This window comes from Crinia signifera, chromosome 11 (genome assembly GCF_055691185.1).
Source record: "Crinia signifera chromosome 11, ASM5569118v1, whole genome shotgun sequence".
NCBI classification, from domain to species: domain Eukaryota; kingdom Metazoa; phylum Chordata; class Amphibia; order Anura; family Myobatrachidae; genus Crinia; species Crinia signifera.
The window spans coordinates 91,535,692-91,551,517 of NC_139227.1; the positions used below are offsets into that span (position 1 = coordinate 91,535,692).

At 39.8% G+C, this 15,826-nt stretch overlaps 1 protein-coding gene across 3 annotated transcripts in view; it reads right to left on the reverse strand.

Moving 5' to 3' along the window:
- Positions 1 to 869: 869 nt before the first annotated feature.
- The window catches only part of VWCE (von Willebrand factor C and EGF domains), a 58,412-nt gene continuing 43,455 nt past the window's right edge, over positions 870 to 15,826 (reverse strand). For all 3 annotated transcript variants that reach the window (XM_083163624.1, XM_083163623.1, XM_083163622.1), the window contains one exon: positions 870 to 3,404. The gene's annotated coding sequence lies outside the window, so the exon portion shown is untranslated. The remainder of the gene's footprint in view (positions 3,405 to 15,826) is intronic.

Genomic DNA, 15,826 nt, shown 5'->3' on the forward strand with positions numbered 1-15,826 from the left:
CAGAGCTACACACGGACATCACACCGACATTACACAGCAGGGCTACAAACGGACATTACACTGACATCACACCGACATTACACAGCAGGGCTACACACTAACATTACACTGACATCACACTTACATTGAACAGCAGGGTAACACACAGACATTACACCTACTGTATATTACACAACAGAGCATAATACTAACATCACACCTACATCAGTATACACATACAGTATATGTGAAATATACATATGAGAGATGTTAATCTGGCCCGAGCTTAAATTCTATAAAGTTTACATTTTCAAATTTAAAGTAGTAATTTTACCCAAACCCCCCCCCCCCCAATATAAAAATAATCCTATATGTGTACACAATTGTAACACCCTATATCATGTAGCCTTATTAGGACACTATCCTTTGCTGTGAACTCATGGTGTGCACAAATGGGGGGGGGGGGGGGGGGGGGTATTCTGGTTCACTCGCAAAGGCAAATTTCTTCTCAATGGACAAAACCATGTGCACTGCAGATGGGGCAGATGTAACTTGCGCAGAGAGAATTAGATTTAGGTGGGGTTTGACTTCAAAGTGAGATCTATATTGCAGTGTAGAAATAAAGCAGTCAGTATTTTCCCTGCACAGAAACAAAATAACTCACCCAAATCTAAGTCTCTCTGCACATGTTACATCTACCCCCCTGAAGTGAACATGGTTTTGTCCGTTTGAGAAGGGTCATGGTGCGATTTTGTTTATCGATATTGACTGTATAGTCAAAATCAATAGCTACAGTAGTTAGTTCAAATCCCACTGTGCTAAACCACATCCAAACCCAAGACTCTCTAGGAGAATTATGTACTGAAGACTGAATAATGAAGACACTGGACTTACAAATCTTTATTCATATTAATTGACTAACAGATGTATGTAATGTGGTTTCCTTCCAGCCTCTCTGTTGGATACCTGACACCTGTGGGGATAATGCCCTATACTGGAGCACTTACTTACTGTATATGGGACAGAAGCAGTTTGCAGGTTCATTCTCCAATCTTCTTGCCTGACTTCTCTTACTTGGCCATTGTGATTATTGGACAGGTTTTGCAGACACAATCATTGACTTATCAATTAAAACATGGAAAAACCCTTTCCTTCCAGTAGTTCCAGTATAATGATAATGCCTGAGAGTTCTGTAGATGTGCTATTTCACTCTTCCAGGCTCCTGTACTCAGAGCCGGTGTGGTAAGGGGCTCCGACAGTGGGGATCCCGACAGTCAGTATCGCGACGTCGGGAACCCCCTTGTCGGAGCACTAGCAGTCAGGATCCTGACTGTTGGGATCCCCACTGTCGGAGCATCATCCGGCACCCCTCAATGCATACCCTGAGAAGAATTCTACATACATTTGGTAAATAATCAGTGAATGTCATTCTAGTGGTAACACTTTCTTTATATTATCTTACAATATAAAATATTTTAAAATAAATATAATAAGGATACTTGGAACATACAAAATAATATGAAGGCATTGTTAGTAATTAGAATAGCACTTGTCCTTGGGACCTGTAGATTAAGAACACCTATTGTAAACTGAAGTGGCTGCTGTTTCCCAACAGGAGGCATCATCTATTGGAACCAAATATTCAATATCCATATTTATCCCACTTATCAAACGAGTCTTAAGAAGCCTGTGTGCTTAATTAATGTGGACTACTTTGGATATGATAAGTAACGCACAACTGGGGACATCTGTACCATCACCACTGGGGATATAATATGTAACTGGCACTACTGGGGACATGATATGTAACTGGCACTACTGGGGGTATGATAAGTAACGCACAACTGGGGACATCTGTACCAGCACTGCTGGGGATATAATATGTAACTGTCACTAGTGGGGACATCTGTTCTAGCACTACTGGGGATATGATATGTAACTGGCACTACTGGGGATATGATATGTTACTGGCACTCATGAGGACATCTGTAATAGCACTACTGGGGATATAATATGTAACTGGCACTACTGGGGACATCTGTACTAGAACTACTGGGTATATGATATGTAAATGGCACTACTGGGGACATCTGTTCTAGCACTACTGGGGATATGATATGTAACTGGCACTACTGAGGACATCTGTACTAGCACTACTGGGGATATAATATTTAACTGGCACTACTGGGGACATCTGTACTAGCGCTACTGGGGACATCTGTACTAGCACTTCTAGGGATATGATATGTAACAGGCACTACTGGGCACATGATACAGTATGTAACTGGCACTACTGAGGACATCTCTACTAGCACTACTGGGGATATGATATGTAACTGGCACTACCTGGGGCATCTGTACTAGCACTACTGGGTATATGATATGTAAATGGCACTACTGGGGACATCTGTACTAGAAATACTGGGGACATGATATGTAACTGGCACTACTGGGGACATCTGTACTAGCACTACTGGGGACATGATATGTAACTGGCACTACTAGGGACATCTGTACTAGCACTACTGGGGACATGGTATGTAACTGGCACTACTGGGGACATGGTATGTAACTGGCACTACTGGGGACATCTGTACTAGCACTACTGGGGACATGATATGTAACTGGCACTACTAGGGACAACTTTACTAGCACTACTGGGGACATGGTATGTAACTGGCACTACTGGGGACATGGTATGTAACTGGCACTACTGGGGACATGATATGTTACTGGCACTTACTATGTGCAAGAAAAGGATTGCTTGGCATTCAAATTCAGTGCCTTGTTTCATGCACAAATAAAACATTGTTGTGTGTATTTCATGCGTCTGATGTGTTTATACAACATAAATGCAAGATACCTCATTGAAATATGAAAATATTCTGAAATGCGGAATAATCTGTTATCCAAAACACCCTGAATGCTTTAGTCTAAGGGTAATTGACTATTATGTTACTCTATTGATTTTTATAGCTACCAAATGAAAAAAAGTATTTATTTGATTAATCTTTTCACTGATTAGCAATGACAGCAATGTAGGTGTCTCTTGTACTGACTTAGTTCTGCAAAACTGAACATTTGCTTCTAATGATTTCCCTGGTCAGCAGGATCTGGAGACAATTTTGCCAGGAAATCTCTTTTTTCAGTACTGTTGCTTTGTGATCATGGACTTCTTGGTAGTACAGCCCTGAGGATTGTCTTCTGCCAGGTTATCTCCATATTCTGCTACATGAAGTCATAGAGTCACTGACATAATGTTATGTTGTCATTGGCTTCCAGTGGACAGCGTGCACATTTAGGCTGTTTCCAGGAGAGGGCATGTGTATTGATGATGATGACGTCAATGCTTTGTATGCGGAATCGATTCTCAGCAATGAACTGTCCCAAGAAACCTGTAACACCCTTCTGTAGATGTAGTGGAGCTGTTTCAAGACAAAAAGGATGTTATATTAACGGTATAAATATATGTCAGCTGCAAAATTACAATTGTTTCATTTTGTTTCTTTTATTCTCACTATATCATGTGTTTCTATGTAATGTGCTCATTGTGTGGAATTTTTGGATTTCAAATTTTCTTTAAAATACAGTAAGTGGAGACACTAAAATGAAAGGTGTGACAGCACTGTATGCATCTCTGGTACTTACTGAGGTTTCTGATTATGAGAAGCAGGTAATGCTGATGTACAGCTGGTAATTTACACATCTAAATATCCAGGCCGGATTTACCACTAGGCCTGTGAGGCATGGGCCTAGGGGCGGCACATATTATGTATGGCAGACAGCCACTAATACAGCGCTGACGGTATTTAAATGAAGCCCCGGTCACAGGCTTATTGCAACTTGCAGTCAGGGAGCAGCAGCTCCTTATTGGCTGCTGGACTACAAGCTCTGATTGGCTTGCAATCCAACACTTCACGGCCGGAGCTCTCCACAGGCTGTGAACAGGCAGGGCAGGCTGGGCTCATCCCTGCTCCAGCTCTCTGCACAGACTACCAGAGCTTCCCGCAGGCAGTAAACGGGTAGGGCAGGGCTCTGCTTGCTTATCTCTGCACAGACTTTGAGTTTAAGGAGAGGCACGCCAGCTCTCTTGTCCCCTCAGAGGCCAGGAGCTTGATGCTGCCATTCCCAGGTCTGGAGTAGCCACCCACTCAATCAGAGCATCGGGCTCCTGCAGAAGCAGGTGGAGGGGGGGGGGGGGGGGCACCAAGGCATGTGCCACCTGTCATTTTTTTTTATATATTTGATTCTCTATTGCGATTCTCCCTCCATCCGAGTCCAGGGGACGGCCAAAAATATTGTGCCTAGGGGCGGCCTGACCCCTAAATCCGGCCCTGCTAAATACTAAAAAGTGACATGGTGAGTATGTCCCAAGGTGTTAGCGCACAAAGGGCCTGATTCCTAGACCGATGCAGTAGTGATGTTCCCGCAGTTCAGTGATTATCTCCTTCTGCCTATATACAAAGGGTCCTGGAAATCCTCACTGCACATGCGGGAACCCATGTGTCTGATCGTTAACACTTGAGAAGGGGATTGTGATACCTGAGTGTTTCAGGGTGGAGACCGGGAGGTGAGCTAAAGAGGAAACAAAAGGTGTTGTTCCATGGGTGGGTATGGATCATAGGGTCAACAACAATTGGTTGACTACTATTAGTCAATAGGTCAGAGGTTGACACATGAGAAATATATATTCAATCCCACGTTCCAAAAAAAAGATGTGGGAATAGATGGAGGCGCATTGTACACAAGTGGTGTTACTGATAGTGGCAGCTTAAACACAGGCTTAGGGGCACATTTATCAAGATCACATTTACAATGCGATCTGGGTGGAATATTACCGCCCAGGTTCGCATTGTAAAATGCAATCATATCATCTCAATGTATGAAGGTTGAGGGCGCAGGGACAGGGCTCCGAAAGGGCATAGAAACCTATGGGGGATGCGGCCAGCAGCGCTGCAGGGGGGATCGCAGTAGGGATCGGAGATTCCTGCTGCGGTCCCCCTTTAATACATTTAGGTGATACTTAATATTTGCGGTTAACCCCCGAAAACGGTTGTTTTCATGGATTTACCCGCAAATATTACTTGATAAATGTGCCCCAATGTCACACCTGAAGGAAGAACTTATACAATAATAGAAATATTGTATAACTTCACATTTTATATTGTAATAAACATATTAAAAATATATACAATACAATTATTATAGCATCGGAAAAAGGACAGCTTTGTTCCCCACCACATAAGTGAACTTGAGGGTGACAGTTAAGCACAATTTACTTTTTGGGCACCCTGGTCAAGAAAGTTTGGGAACCACTGCGGCCTAAACTTTTTGAGAAAATGGTGCCCTAGAGCATAACAATATTTTTCACAGCACCCCTGGGTCAAAAGTTAAATCTTTAAAAAAATAAAGTAAATTGTGTTTATATCCTTAAGTTCAATTATGTGGTGAGGGAGCAGATTTGCTTCTGTGTGTCCAAATATTTTTATGATTGGCAGCCACGAGCTCTAGTTTGGCATACTGCATTGCTCATACCCAGGGCTATTTTTCAGCAGGCTCCAGCAGGAACTGAGGTCCTTATTCTAGTTCACTCTTTCTGACAAAATATTTCTTAGATGGACAAAACCATGTGCATTGCAGGTGAGGCAGGTGTTACTTGTGCAGAGTTAATTAGATTTGCATGGGGTTTTGCACCTACCTCACCTGCAGTGCACATGGTTTTGTCCATCTAAGAAATATTTTGTCAGAAAGAGTAAACTAGAATAAGGGCCTCAGTTCCTGCTGGAGCCTGATGAAAAATAGCCCTGCCCATACTTAATATGAATTGGTCATGGGCCATCAATCCAAGGCACCCACGCTGAGGCACCCTATGGTGCCACGACACACAGTTGAGGAACCACTGCCCTAGGCTATTGCAAATGTCAATGGTGTGATTAATAATACTATAGAGGAAAATTAATTTGGGAAACTGGACTTTCTTCTTCGGGTTTCATGGGCCCCACAGGGCGACATCGGGTTTGTATACTGGCCCCAATCAGCAAAGCTTTGAGACATCCCAGGATGCACGTCTCCTACCCCCTATAACCCCGCCTCCATGCTCAGCTGCTCAGTGTTTAGTTGGTGCCACCATTTATCTTAATATTGTACATTGTACTCTCAGTTATTTTAATTTGTGTTTGCCTATAAGTAATAATTAGAGGTATTGAGAGGTAATTGAGCTATTGAGAGGTAAGTTGCCTTACCAATTATCCCTGAATCGGGCCCAGAGTTTCAGGACCGATTGAGCTGCACATACTCTGGAATGTATTGGTAACTCCCAGAAGGTGATTGCCTATGCAGGTGCATAAAGATATTCTGTCTCATGGGTGTTGTCAATGTCTAATTTTTCCCAGCATATAATTTCCATAATTATAATTATAACCATGCCCATAACATTAATATAGTCAGGGATACATAATCATTTTATCCCATAAGCCAGGAAATATTGCATATCGAGTTGCACATTTCATCCCACATGTCATGCTTGGTCTCTAAATGAGCGAAATTACATTAGCTGTCAGATGACAGTTATTAGAATTTCATATCATGTCGCACTCACATGTTATACAAATTATACGTTCACATTGGAGTAATCACAGAAAAACCAGCATTAGAGATGAAGTCATTAACATTCCCAAACACCAGCTAAGCCAGTCACAGGATACTGTAAACAAAGGGGTGTGCCAGTGAATGAATGGATTCTCCCCTCCCCCTAGAAAGTTTCCTTGGATAGTGAATGAAACACAACCAGTTAGTTGCTTTTGGAAAGTCGACCAGATAAGATGGACTTAGATTCCCCGGGAAGAGTGGCCGTCTACTACATGTGTGGCAGGAAGTGTTAAGTATACTCTACCTCAATTGATTGTGTACTAGGACCCACGGTTATGGAACATGGATTATGTTAGAAAAGTTTAGGAATAGGTAACTTCCAATCTTAGTTGTCTTCAGATATTAACATGTGCATAGGCCCAGAGTATGTTTACATATGGTTACACAAAGAAAGCTTCTGTCTGTAGTTGAGAGTGACCTGTGTGAATGATGTTTAGCTAGGATCATTGGGATAAGACATTGTAACAGAGGATCTGTTTGGCTTGTTAGATTGAGATACTATCTTGTATCATACCAGAGGGATAAGCAGAATAAGGCCTGGAATCAATTGTAGACATGTGCTGCAGGCTCCGGCCTGCAGTGTGTCCTTTGTGCAGGTAAACGGTTAACATTGGTGTTTGGACTGGCCCATGTGTGTCTTAGTGTGGTTGTAAAGGAGTTCTGTAATATATTGTCTGGATTCTTTGTATTGAAGTGTGTGTGTCTGCGTCCCAGGATGGATTAGCCCTGAGCTGTTTCTATTGAAGAGTGTGAATGCTTTGTGTAATATCCAGTGAGAATATCTAGATAAACTAGCGGATGAAACCAACTTATATGAAACAAATGTTGATAGCATGATGCTCGGATGGTGTGTGTATAATGGCTTGTGATGTGATTATGATATGATTAGTCCTTAGAAGTGTATAGTGCCATTTAAGTGTGTTTGATGAATGTGCAAGTTATATTCAGGATTGTGAATATTGCATGATGCAGGTTAGAGGTAATTTGGAATAAATGTTGTGGATAAGCAATTATATGAAAGTACAGGCAGTTTATGTGTGATTGCCAGGCCGCTGTTTGAGCCTGTAGATTGTTAAGGTTCCTTTGTGTGCCATGTGGAAGAATCTAAGATGGCGGAATGCCATGCGGCAGACCAACATGTGTTCTAGCTAAGATGGCCGACAATTAGTTATTATAAGATGGCTGCTGCCTCATAGCCACGCCCCCTTACAGCATTATAGTCACATTCATATATATATATATCACTGAGGTTAGCTTAATTTAAGGATGCTGGAATAATAATCGTTATTATGTATAATACCTGTATTGTTATATTTTGTAATCCATGATACAGTTTCATCTGTTTACATTCATAAATAATATTCATTGATTATAAAGCTGGACATTCTCTTATTGGTTGCGTGCGACATGAATAAATTAGATAGACTTTGCATATATAAATAAATGGACTTCCATAGATGGGGTGCTCGTCATGGGATATTATATACTTAAAGATATGCAATATTATGCAGATTTGAGCCAATCAGCAAGGGAGGGATCACATATAGAATAGAAATAATTATTTTAAATTTTTCGGTTTTGTTTTGGGTTTTTTCTAATGCTGATAGTCCAGGCCTGCATATGCATAATCTGTAAGATACTAATTTGAACTTTGGGACAAAAGGAAAAACATTTATTTATATTTAAATACCAAGATGCGATTCTATATATATATGTTATAATAATTTGTTTTCTCTCATGTGATGCTATCCCTTTTTGATGTTTATCTTTTAAATAATAGTCAGATATGATTAGCAAGGGCTGTTTCAGGTTGAATTGTTTTTTTTTTTAATTTGAATTGTTTTATAAGCAGTGCAAATTTTAAATAAATGCACATCTTTTATAATTGCAGCAGAAGCGGATTATAAGGGAATAATGTATAGCCATAAATTGCAGGTATTTTACTGCAGACCATCTCAACCTGAGAAAGCCATTGTATAGTTGTATGTTGCAAAGAACTCTGGGTAAAAATGCTATTTCTACTAAATAAATTTATTTTATTTTTAGTATACCTTTCAACATATGGTAATGAGAATAGTAGGCAAGGTGGAAAGCAATGCCAGTGTTAAAGTGTACAGTGTTTAATGGTAAACTTTCATTCCCATAATTGATAGGATTGAGTCATAAGTATTTTAACTTTAGAAAGATAAAAGTAGAGAGAGATAAAATACCAGTCAATAGAAAAATCAGGCAAATGTACAGTTAAGCTAACAAATTCCAAGCAGTGTGAAATTTGAATGTTACTCTAAAGTGTTACATTTGAAACTGAAACTAATGGTTACCAAATATGATATATAAATTTTTTTTTTTCTTTTTCTATTCCAGGCTAAAAGACAGATTTCCCTTAAGCATATAACAACATGCAAAGAAAAAATTTGTTAACTTTAAAAGAACCAGCCAGAGGGTATTTAGATGTAAATTAAGGTGTTGAGACAATAGATTTAACCTTGAAACTTAGACAAAGCAACTTCACTTAGAAGGGGGGAATTTGAATAGGATTGATTCATTTGCTTTCTCTCTCAACAGCAACTGTAGTTTCAATAGTTCACAATAGAAACAAAAGTTTTTTTTTTCTCTGTTATGATCTGTTACCCCAAATGCATAGGTGCAGGAAAACTGTAAGAGGTATTGTACTGTGTGGAGTTTGTTTGTACCTGTTAAGAGTAAAATTGCATTTGTTTTCCCCTGTGAATGTGAGGTATCTACAGTATTGTAAGAGGTGTTAAATTCATAGTGCCATATCTTTGCTAACCACAAATGTTATAGAAAGAGTGTATTGTTTGGATTTCTTGAATAATTAAGTTACTGTGGGACACAACGCCAAGTGGCAGAGTGTGAACCCACATAAGTATGCAAAAGAAGGCGGGATTCGGACACATGGGTGTCAACGTCTGCCGCGCATAGAGACACTGTTTGCGTGATGGACACATGTGCTGGCGCGTGTGATTGCCTAGGTACGCTGTACAGGTAAATGCCCAAGGATGGGTAGTGATACTTAATTGAGTGATAATTACAATTCATAAATTGAGTAAGACTCCTGTTGAGTTACAAACAGGATTATTTTATTATTGTTCAAAATTCAAGAAATTCAAATAGTATTGATTAAATTCCCATTGATAGTCAAGGGAACACTCGTGTGACATCCAGTAGAAGAGCTACCAGCCTAGGAAGATTTTCTGTACAGAAATATTTCAAAAATAAGCATAAGACCAAGGTGTAACTAGCGCCCAGTGTGAAACATAACTGAGGCGAACGGGTGTGTGATGGCACGACTCAAGCGCAGTGTAGTCCAGTGTAGGACAGTCCAGGTAGGACAGGGTGCACGTGACGACGTGCCCATAGGTACTGCCCCTTCAGTGGAACTGATCCGCTAGGAGGGTACAAGAAGATACATCGGAACCCAGTGATCCGATTAGCTACTTTAGAAAATCCAGTTTTTGGGGGTACAGGAAAACAAGTTTGTTGTACCCTGGAAAATTAGGCCGCACCTTGCAAGTTGACTAGAAGTTCGCTGCTAGTTGAAAGACTTGGTGATTGAGTATCATACCTCGTATCCTTCGCACCCGCTTGATTGTGGGACTGTTCTAGGAAGCTGTAGAAGTGAGTGTTTGGGGAGCTCTCATACAAGTAATAACCCACCGATATCTATTAAGCTGTGAACGTTTATTCCTGTAATTATGGGTAATAACGGGTCACGCTGTGATAACGTGCATGTTAGGGAGGAAGCAAGCCGACCAAAAGGATCGGTGGCTTTTATTATGTGCTGTGAGCACGGTGAACGAGCAGTTGTTTACCAAAAGAAATGGAAAAAAATGACACAAGGCAGCAAGTTAGAATTTCCCAGTGTTGATAGCTTCGAACCGGATGAATTACACAATAAGAATTGAAAAATATGTCTGCTCTCATCAACGCGAGGTAAGAAGAGGCATAGTGATTGTTTAAAACTGTGGTATAGGAAAATGGCAATAGGAAAAGTGATGACACAGATGCAATTAGACTGTTAATGCAGAATAGCAATACCCCCCCCCCCATTCATATATGATGGGACCAGTTATTCTAAGGTGTTTGATGTAATTGTGAAACTGACTAACCTATACCCTGTGTCAACTCCTTGTTATTAGTAAGTGTTGACGTAATATTCAAGATCGCTGTCATCTCCGAGACGAGATAAGTCGAATGTAAGGCGGAGTCAAACAGCCAGAGAGGATGCTGTTTTTCCCAAGTGGTAAGAGACGGTACGGTCGATGCCAAATTGACACAGCTGGAGAAGTAGGTATACTGGTTTCACACTGACTCAGGTAATAAGTATTACGGTAACAAGATAAATTGAGAATGCCAAATTGTATTTGAAGTTAATTACTTCCCCAGGTTAATAACTGCTGTAGGTATAGAGAAGCAGAGATGTCGCACAAAATGAAGAACGGTAACTTGCAAGACTCCTAAACTTTCTTTCTCCCCTTTTTAACAAGTGGATTAAAGATTTAAGAGTAGAACACAATATTACAGCGAACACATGAAGGTTTAGACTATGGTAAGACATACAGGTATAGAACACGAGGAAAGGTAGAGAACAAGATAACATGCTCTATTCAAAGGAGTACTGCATACGATCCGCCCTAGGTACCAGGGTAACGACGTATTGGGAAATTTGTTTTTGAAACATGCTTGTTCATCACATGACATATAGTTCCCATGACACATATGTATGTAAACACATAGATATAGGGAAGTGGTTAAAAGTTAATAGCCACCTAGTGGTGACTTGTATGTGATGTAATTGTCAGTCCAGGTTCTTAGGAATCAAGTAAGGAGAAATGGAAGTTAGTCTATACGTACTCTCTTTTGTTTGTTTGATTGTCATTGTTTGTTTTGATGGTTCGCAGAATCAGACATGTGTCGTGTAAGATGTCTAACGATTTGTTTTTCTGTTTGTTGTTTAGTTAAGCCGGAAAGAGCTGTGATTGGACCCGGTCAAATGTGACGCATTGGATTTGGAAACCCCTATTGCTCCTAATTGCATGGAGAGCGTATGGACCTAACATTGAAAAAGTTTCATCCCCTAGACAACGAGATATAAATGAGATTTATAAATCTCAAGATATTGATAGTGTTAGGTCCAGATGTCAAGCAACTGATAGTCCCTAGTGATTAGACAGAGAAGAGGAAAATGAGAGATTGAATATTCTGAATATCTCAGATTTTCCTCTAGTCACATTTTTCCGAAGAAGAACACAGATTATCTGGCTCAGAAAACTGTATTTGTAATATATATGGAGTGGTATAGAGGTTAAATTGAAAGAAGTTTGGTAGTACAGGGTAGAAATACCCTTAAATAAATTAGAGCGCCACCTAGTGTCAAAAGACAGTAAGGCGAGGGTTAAACTATAGCACTCTAGAGTGTAGAAGCTTCACAGATGTGGGAGGCGGGATACTTTTAACGCTTGGGAAGTTCTTTCTGTTTATGTCTCTGCAGGGAAACAAGTCGACGACAGAACTATCGGAAGTCTACAAGTGGATCGGATGGAATACAAGAAGCCAAGAATGGTAGGGAAAATAGGTTAAAATACAAAGATATTGATACTTCTTTTTCCTACAGATGCAATGGATAAGAAAAGACAAGCCCAGCTGTAGACAGACGATGGTCCTCGAGATGACGACTTGGATACCGACAGATGACTGGACAGGAACCCAGCTAGAAAGCCCCAAGAGCCGACGAAATATACAAGCCAACCAAGAGAATGATGACCCCTAGACGACCCCACGTCGTGATGAGCAGAAGACCCACTAGAGACTTTTTTTTTGGCCCTTAGTTTTAATGTCAAGAGACACTAGGAATGACCCAAAAGTGCGTTAGACGGTTTTTATCCTGGGAGGTCTAGCCGGGTTTTTCATCCACTAACTGCACTAGGAGAAATGACTGTTCTCCACTCTTTCAGGAAATCTTTATAATACTCTGTTAAATTGTTTTTTTTGTTATGTTGTTCATCCATGTTTTCCCAGCATCCTTTGTAGGACATATGAAGGTTGTTCAACCCTGTACACCCTGCGGTAGGTAACACAACACCTATGCAGGAACACTACACCCACCTAAACAGCTACACATACACTCCCCAAATGTATCATTCAGTCGTGTGTGTCTGGGCTGTGGCCCTACAACTATTGTGAGGTCATGGTCTGGACATGCCGGCGTTAAGTAAATGCACTCCCCCATTTATTATTAATCTAGGATTAAGCCATTGCGCAAAAAATGATACATCCCCTTCTTTCTACACATACACATAAGTTCCACCCTTTAAAAATCTTTTTTTTTTATCAATGACAAATATTTTTATGAAAAATATTGAAACTTTATGAATTATGAAAATTAATGCGGAAATTATACATTATTAATTTTAATGTGACAGTTTTATATACTGTCAAAGGGACGACTGTCAATGTCTAATTTTTCCCAGCATATAATTTCCATAATTATAATTATAACCATGCCCATAACATTAATATAGTCAGGGATACATAATCATTTTATCCCATAAGCCAGGAAATATTGCATATCGAGTTGCACATTTCATCCCACATGTCATGCTTGGTCTCTAAATGAGCGAAATTACATTAGCTGTCAGATGACAGTTATTAGAATTTCATATCATGTCGCACTCACATGTTATACAAATTATACGTTCACATTGGAGTAATCACAGAAAAACCAGCATTAGAGATGAAGTCATTAACATTCCCAAACACCAGCTAAGCCAGTCACAGGATACTGTAAACAAAGGGGTGTGCCAGTGAATGAATTGATTCTCCCCTCCCCCTAGAAAGTTTCCTTGGATAGTGAATGAAACACAACCAGTTAGTTGCTTTTGGAAAGTCGACCAGATAAGATGGACTTAGATTCCCCGGGAAGAGTGGCCGTCTACTACATGTGTGGCAGGAAGTGTTAAGTATACTCTACCTCAATTGATTGTGTACTAGGACCCACGGTTATGGAACATGGATTATGTTAGAAAAGTTTAGGAATAGGTAACTTCCAATCTTAGTTGTCTTCAGATATTAACATGTGCATAGGCCCAGAGTATGTTTACATATGGTTACACAAAGAAAGCTTCTGTCTGTAGTTGAGAGTGACCTGTGTGAATGATGTTTAGCTAGGATCATTGGGATAAGACATTGTAACAGAGGATCTGTTTGGCTTGTTAGATTGAGATACTATCTTGTATCATACCAGAGGGATAAGCAGAATAAGGCCTGGAATCAATTGTAGACATGTGCTGCAGGCTCCGGCCTGCAGTGTGTCCTTTGTGCAGGTAAACGGTTAACATTGGTGTTTGGACTGGCCCATGTGTGTCTTAGTGTGGTTGTAAAGGAGTTCTGTAATATATTGTCTGGATTCTTTGTATTGAAGTGTGTGTGTCTGCGTCCCAGGATGGATTAGCCCTGAGCTGTTTCTATTGAAGAGTGTGAATGCTTTGTGTAATATCCAGTGAGAATATCTAGATAAACTAGCGGATGAAACCAACTTATATGAAACAAATGTTGATAGCATGATGCTCGGATGGTGTGTGTATAATGGCTTGTGATGTGATTATGATATGATTAGTCCTTAGAAGTGTATAGTGCCATTTAAGTGTGTTTGATGAATGTGCAAGTTATATTCAGGATTGTGAATATCGCATGATGCAGGTTAGAGGTAATTTGGAATAAATGTTGTGGATAAGCAATTATATGAAAGTACAGGCAGTTTATGTGTGATTGCCAGGCCGCTGTTTGAGCCTGTAGATTGTTAAGGTTCCTTTGTGTGCCATGTGGAAGAATCTAAGATGGCGGAATGCCATGCGGCAGACCAACATGTGTTCTAGCTAAGATGGCCGACAATTAGTTATTATAAGATGGCTGCTGCCTCATAGCCACGCCCCCTTACAGCATTATAGTCACATTCATATATATATATATCACTGAGGTTAGCTTAATTTAAGGATGCTGGAATAATAATCGTTATTATGTTTAATACCTGTATTGTTATATTTTGTAATCCATGATACAGTTTCATCTGTTTACATTCATAAATAATATTCATTGATTATAAAGCTGGACATTCTCTTATTGGTTGCGTGCGACATGAATAAATTAGATAGACTTTGCATATATAAATAAATGGACTTCCATAGTGTGTTATGGGAGCTGATGCTAGCATTAGATCTGACTGTGACAAAGATTCTAAAAGATACTAAAATAATTGAGTTCTGTCATAGCACTACCATTATATCTGATATTCGAGGAATCAATAAAATCGGGGACGGTACCAAGGGACTGGCGCATTGCTAACGTAGTACCAATATAGAAGAATATATAGAAGAAAGGTAGCAAAACTAACCCTGAAAATTATAGACTGGTCAGCCTTACATCCTTTGTGGGGAAAATATTAGAACGAATCCAAAAGTATCCAAAATTTCTTAGAACAGGAAAAAGTGATTAGTAAGACTAAGCATGTGTTCGTCAAAAATAGATTTTCATGTCAGACTAATTTAATTAGCTTCTATGACGAAGTCAGTAGGGGGCTGGACTTAGGGAAATCTGTTGTAATACTGCTTGATTTTGCTAAAGCTCATAAAAGGTTATTAATGAAACTAGGTAATTTATGGTTGCACAATCGGGACAGAGAGCGGTGGTACATGGCATACATTCTAGCTGAGGTAAGGTCCAAAGTGGAGTTCCGCAAGGTTCAATATTGGGACCTACCTTGTTTAATATATTCATTAATGATATTGGAAGTACATACAGTAGGGGTAGATTTATTAAGCTCGGTAAAGTGATAAATTTTCTGGTTTTTATCACCGGCCAATCAGCTCCTACCTGTCATTTTTCAAACCAAACCTGTAACTTCACAGTTAGGATCTGATTGGCCAGTGATAAAAACCAGACACTTTTTCACTTCACCGAGCTTAATAAATCTGCACCATTTTGAGTAAAATTGCAATATTTGCAGACAACACGAAATTGAGTAAGGAAATTAACTCAGGATAGGATGGGGAAACACTACAAAGTGACTTAAATAAACTGGAAAGATGGCGGAAAGGTGGAAAATGCAGTTTAACGTTGAAAAATGTAAAGTAATTTATTATGGGAACAAAAATGAACAAGCTACTTATAGGCTAAATGGACT